The sequence below is a fragment of the Bos grunniens genome, chromosome 18, assembly GCF_055505025.1.
Source record: "Bos grunniens cultivar Pamir isolate PY7600 chromosome 18, Bosgru_T2T1.0, whole genome shotgun sequence".
NCBI lineage: Eukaryota > Metazoa > Chordata > Mammalia > Artiodactyla > Bovidae > Bos > Bos grunniens.
Window position 1 is genome coordinate 50,195,505 of NC_141182.1, and position 6,323 is coordinate 50,201,827.

At 41.8% G+C, this 6,323-nt stretch overlaps 1 pseudogene across 1 annotated transcript; it reads left to right on the forward strand.

Moving 5' to 3' along the window:
- The first annotated feature begins 4,705 nt into the window (after nt 1-4,705).
- On the forward strand, nt 4,706-6,323 carry LOC147353879 (serine/threonine-protein phosphatase 2A catalytic subunit beta isoform pseudogene; annotated as a pseudogene). Its single transcript, XR_015146019.1, has one exon. The product of XR_015146019.1 is annotated as a serine/threonine-protein phosphatase 2A catalytic subunit beta isoform pseudogene (transcript).

A 6,323-nucleotide genomic window follows, 5' to 3' on the forward strand; every position in this document is an offset into this window, starting at 1 on the left:
TTTTCTGGTTTGGAAGACCAGATGAGAGTCTACTTTAATTGAAGACTGTTTCTCAGTTTTTTTTTAAATATAACTTTTATTTTTTCCTGTGCTGACAGGACCTTGTCAGTACATGGGAGGAGTCCTAACAGATGGACCACCAAGGAATTCCTCTTCAACCTTTGATTTGTTTTTGAAGCCACTGGCAGATTTGGCTAATCCCTAGCCATCCATTTTGTATACTGGATATCTTTGTACTTCACTTTCTTTATGAGTGGAATGGAGGTAATACTTTACATTCCAACCCATAATGAAGTGCCTGACCCAGAACTCAAGATTTGTTAAACAAATGACTGAATAACACTAGGAATGTTCCTGGTACATTGCCTGCATTTCATGATAAATCTTCTACACACCTATGTATGCCAAGTGATTTGTTTTAAAATTTATTTTTAATTGGATGATAATTACAATATTGTGTTGGTTCCTGCCATACATCAACATGAATCAGCCATAGGTATATATATGTCCCCTCCCACTTGAACCTCCCTCCCACCTCCCACCGCCTCCCACTCCTCCTGGTTGTCACAGAACACAACCTGCTCCCTGAGTCATATAGCCAGTTCCCACTGGCTATCTATGGTACCCATGGTGATGTCTGTGTTCTCACACTGCTCTCTCCATTGGTCCCACCCTCTCCTTTCCCCTCTGTGTCCTCAAGTCTGTACTCTATGTCTGCATTTCCATTGCTGCCTTGCAGATAGGTTTATCAGTACCATCTTTTAGATTCCATACCTATGCATTAATATACAATATTTGTCTTTCTCTTTCTGACATACTTCACTTTGTATAATAGGCTCGTATAATAGGCTCTAGGTTTGTCCACCTGATTAGAATCTCATTCCTTTTTATAGCTGAGTAATGTTCCATTGTGAATAAGTACCACAACTTCTTCATCCATTCATCTGTTGATGGACATCTAGGTTGCTTCCATGTCCTAGATCTTGTAAATGGTGCTGCAGTGAACATTGGGGTCCATATGTCTTTTTCAATTATGGTTTCCTCAGGGTAGATGCCCAGTAGTGGGATTGCTGGATCATATGGTAGTTCTATTCTTAGTTTTTTAAGGACTCTCTATACTGTTCTCCATAGTGGTGTATCAATTTGTATTCCCACCAACAGTGCAAGAGGATTCCCCACAACCTCTCCAGCATTTATTGTTTGTAGACTTTTTGATGATGGCCATTCTGACTGGTATGAGACGATAGCTCATTGTAGTTTTGATTTACATTTCTCTAATAATGAGTGATGTTGAGCATCTTCTCATGTGTTTATTAACCATCTGTGTGTCTTTGGAGAAATGTGTGTTTAGGCCTTCTGCCCACGTTTTGGTTGGGTTGTTTGTTTTTCAGGTATTGAATTGCATGAGCTGCTTGTAAATGTTGGAGATTAATCCTTTGTCAGTTGTTTCATTTGCTATGATTTTTTACCATTCTGAGGGTTGTCTTTTCTCCTTGTTTACAGTTTCCTTTGCTGTGTAAAAGCTTTTAATTTTAATTAGGTCTCATTTCATTATTTTTGCATCCATTACTCTAGGAGGTGGATCATAGAGAATCTTGCTGTGATTTATGTTATACAATGTTCTACCTCTGTTTTCCTCTAAGTGTTTTATAGTTTCTGCCTGGTAAGTTTTGATTGGATGTCAGTTATCGCAAATTTTTCCTTGTTGGGTGCGGGATATTTTCATGTTCCTGTAAATATTCTTGAGTTTTATTCTGTGATGAAGTTAAGTTACTCAGAAATCTTTTGTGAACATTAAAAGATATATGTAATTCCAAACTTAATGAAAAGCTTCAAGAATAGTACAAGGAACTTTTATGTACATTTTCCTCTGATTCACCAATTGATAACATTTTGCTACACTTTATCAAAGCCTCTCTTTTTCTCTGTTTCTCTATGAATTATTTGAGAGTAAATTGTAGCCCAGCTACCCTTATAGCTCTAAAGTGTTCAGTGTGTATTTGCAAAAAACAAGGACACTTTTTATTACATTAGTAGTAATATTATCAAAATAGAAAAAATTAATATTGATACAATATTATTTAATTTTCTGATAATGTTTTGATTTTACTAGTCCAAAGAATATTGGTTATAACAATTTTTTTTCCAGTTTGGAAGACCTAATAAGAATCTCTTTTAACTGAAGACTGTTCCTCAACCTTAACTTTTTTTAATCTAATTTTTTTTTTTTAACTGCTCTGACAGACCCCTGTCATTGCAGGCACAGAATCCTAACCACTGGACCACTAGGGAATTCTCCTTCAACTTTTATTTGTCTTTGAAACCATTGGCAAATTTGACAAGTACTAGTCACTCATTTTGAATACTGGCCCTTAATTTTGATCTTTATTTTTTCATGATTAAATCCATATTATGAACCTTTGGCAGGAAAATTACAGAGGCGTTGTTTTGTTCTTCTTAGTGTCTCATTTCAGGAAGTACCAGATATCATTTGACCAATTATTGGTGTTGTTAACTTTGAACATATGGTTAAGAGTAGGGGAAGGTTTTCCGGAATTCTTCATTGTGAAGTTATTTCCCTTTGTAATGAACACAGGTTCCCTCCTACTTAATTCACTTCGGATTCCAACAGAACTTGACCTCCAATTCTCCTCCAACCTCAGTGGCTGCTCCTTATTGTGTCCTCATCTCCCCGAATTTCAAATGTTGGAGCTCAGTCCTTGAATCGATTCTCTTTTTTCTAGTATTCTTTCCCTAGTTGATCTCTTCCAGACCTACGACTTTATTTATTTATTTTTGGCTGCCCTGAGTCTTCGTCTCTGCCAGCAGGCTTTCTCTAGTTGTGGCAAGTGAGGGCTACCCTTTCTTGTGGTGTGCAGGCTACTCATTTTGGTGGCTTCTTTTATTGCGGAGCATGGGCTCTAGGTGCCCAGTCTTCAGTAACTGCAGCACACGGGCTCAGTAGTTATGGCGCATGGACTTAGTTCCTCCAGGGCATGTGGGATCTTTCCAGACCAGGGATCAACCTGTGACCCCTGCATTGGCAGGCAGATTCTTATCCACTATGCCACCAGGAAAGTTGAGCCTTAGGACCGTAAATACCATATACTGACGACTCCCAAATTTATCGCTCTACTCCAAGCTCTCCCCTGAGTTCCAGACTGTAATTGAACTTAATAAATCCAAAACAGAACTCTTGATATCACACTCCACAACTGCTCTCCCCCAGGCTTCTCCTCAGACAAGGAAACACATACAGTTTTCCATTATCTGGATCCTCTCAAACTCTTAGGTTCTACTTCTGCCATTTCTCTTTCCTTTCTCTGCTTCCTCTGCTCTCATTTCTTGCTCTTTTTCAGTGTTTCAAGTTTATGTCAGCTCAGGGAACTTTTATGTACATTTTCCTCTGATTCACCAATTGATAACATTTTGCTACACTTTATCAAAGCCTCTCTTCGCACTTACTGTTTCCCCATCCTCTTCACCGTCTCCCTATATTGATGTGGCTTGCCCCTGTCTTAGTCTGTTTGGGTTACTTTCACAAAAGCATCACAGGCTGTGTAGCTTATAAACAGTAGAGAAAAAAAAAATTGCTCACAGTTCTGAAGCCTGGAAGTCTGAGATCAGGGTGCCAGCATGGTCAGGTGGCAGCCCTGGTCCAGGTCTGAGACTTCTTGTGTCTTCAAGTGGTGAAAAGGGCTAGGGAGTTCTGAGATCTCTCTCTCTCTCTTTTAAGATATTGATCTATCTGGCTGCACCAAGTATTAGCTGCAGCATGGGCTCTTCAGTCTTCATTGAGGCATGCAGGCTCTTTAGTTGGGGCAGGTGGGATCTAGTTCTCTGATCATAGATTGAACCTGGGTTCCCTGCATTAGGAGCATGGAGTCTTAGCCCCTAGACCACCAGAAAATTTCCTTTGGTATATCCTTTATCAGTACACTAATCCCATCCATGAGGGGTCCACCCTCATGACCAGATCACCTCCAAAGATCCCACCTGCCAATATCATCACCTTTGGCAACATATGAAATTGGGTGAGGGGACACATTCGGATGTGTCCGCATATTAGTTAGGCTTCAGTTCAAATATCACCAGTCCAGAGAGTCCTTTCTTGACAAATTTGTCTAAATTACTAGCCTCTTACTCCATTGGCTTATCCAGCTTAATTTTTTTCTTTGTAGTAATTATTACTCTCTGAAATATTATGTTATTTGTTTGTGTTTCTAGAATCAGCTTTCCCCACTAGCATATCAGCTCAGTGAGAATGAAGGATTTGGTCAGTTTCATTCAAAACCGTGTCCCCAGTGCTTGGGAGAATGCCTGAAGTCAAGTAGAATATTAATAAAAACTTGTTGAATCATTGACTGAATGACTGAATTGAATGGGATCAGAGGCTGGTCTGCTTAAAAGTCTAGAGTCTTAAGACTGGAGGAGAGCGGCCGGCGGCCGGCAGGCGGCGGGTGCCCATCCTCCGGCGGCAGCTGCGCGGAAGCCCCGCACGTCCCCGCGTCCTTCACCGACTCTCCGGGCGCGCGAGCCGGCGGGCCGGGGCGGGCGGGGGTCTCCCGGAGGCCGCGCGCTCGGAGCCGCCCGAGGGGCTTGGGCGGGGCGCGGGGTCCGCAGTGCCCGGCTCCTCCCTCCCCCGCCGGGAGCTGGCGGCGGCGGCGGCGGCGGGGGGCTAGGGGAGCAGCGCCCGGGGCGGGGGCGCGCGGGGGGCTGGAGGAGGCGGCGGCGGAGGGGCGGGGGCCGCCACGGACGACAAGGCGTTCACTAAGGACCTGGACCAGTGGGTCGAGCAGCTGAATGAGTGTAAACAGCTGAACGAGAACCAAGTCCGGACGCTGTGTGAAAAGGCTAAGGAAATTTTAACAAAAGAATCGAATGTACAGGAGGTCCGTTGTCCTGTCACCGTCTGTGGAGATGTGCATGGCCAGTTCCACGACCTTATGGAACTCTTCAGAATCGGTGGGAAGTCACCAGACACAAACTATCTGTTCATGGGCGACTGTGTAGACAGAGGTTATTATTCTGTGGAAACGGTAACTCTTCTTGTGGCATTAAAGGTGCGTTATCCAGAGCGCATTACAATACTGAGAGGAAACCACGAAAGCCGACAAATTACCCAAGTTTATGGCTTTTATGACGAATGTCTGCGAAAGTATGGAAATGCCAATGTTTGGAAATATTTTACAGATCTCTTTGATTATCTGCCACTTACAGCTTTAGTAGATGAACAGATATTCTGCCTCCATGGTGGCCTCTCTCCATCCATAGATACACTGGATCATGTAAGAGCCCTGGATCGTTTACAAGAAGTTCCACATGAGGGCCCTATGTGTGATCTCTTATGGTCAGATCCAGATGATCGTGATGGGTGGGGTATTTCTCCACGTGGTGCTGGCTACACATTTGGACAAGATATTTCTGAAACGTTTAACCATGCTAATGGTCTCACACTGGTTTCTCGTGCTCACCAACTTGTAATGGAGGGATACAATTGGTGTCACGATCGGAACGTGGTTACCATTTTCAGTGCACCCAATTACTGTTATCGTTGTGGGAACCAGGCTGCTATCATGGAATTAGATGACACTTTGAAATATTCCTTCCTTCAGTTTGACCCAGCACCTCGTCGTGGAGAGCCTCATGTGACCCGGCGCACCCCAGACTACGTCCTGTAAATCCCTCTTGGGAAAACCTGCCTTTGTATGTGGAAGTATATCTGGCTTTTATATATATATATATATATATATATATATATATAAACAACAAAAAAAGCAACAGTAATCTATGTGTTTCTGTAACAAATTGGGATCTGTCTTGGCATTAAACCACATCATGGACCAAAATGTGCCATACTAATGATGAGCGTTCAGCACAATTTGAGACTGAAATTAGTGCAACACTAAGTTCTAGATCGGTCGGTCTTAACAGTTTGCCTGCTGTATGTGTAGTAACCATTTTCCTTGGGACTGTTCAAGCAAAAAAGGTAACTAACTCCATCTGTTGCACTTACTGGGAAATTTTAGTTAAGAGTATTTAACTGGCATGGATTAATAGGGTTGGATTTTTATTTTTAAGAAAAATTCACAAGCTAACTTCCACTTAATTCATTACCATTTATTTTATTGAAATGTATAATTAACTGAAAAAAGGATTCTTGGGAGTACGTTGTCATAACATTTAAAGAGATTTCCCTTCTTTAAAACTAAATTACTGTTTTATGTTGATCTGCATATTTCTGTATATTTGTCATGATAGTGCTTGCATTCTACTTGGTGTACTGAGCAAATAAACTTTCTGTTTTAAACAAACAAAAAAAA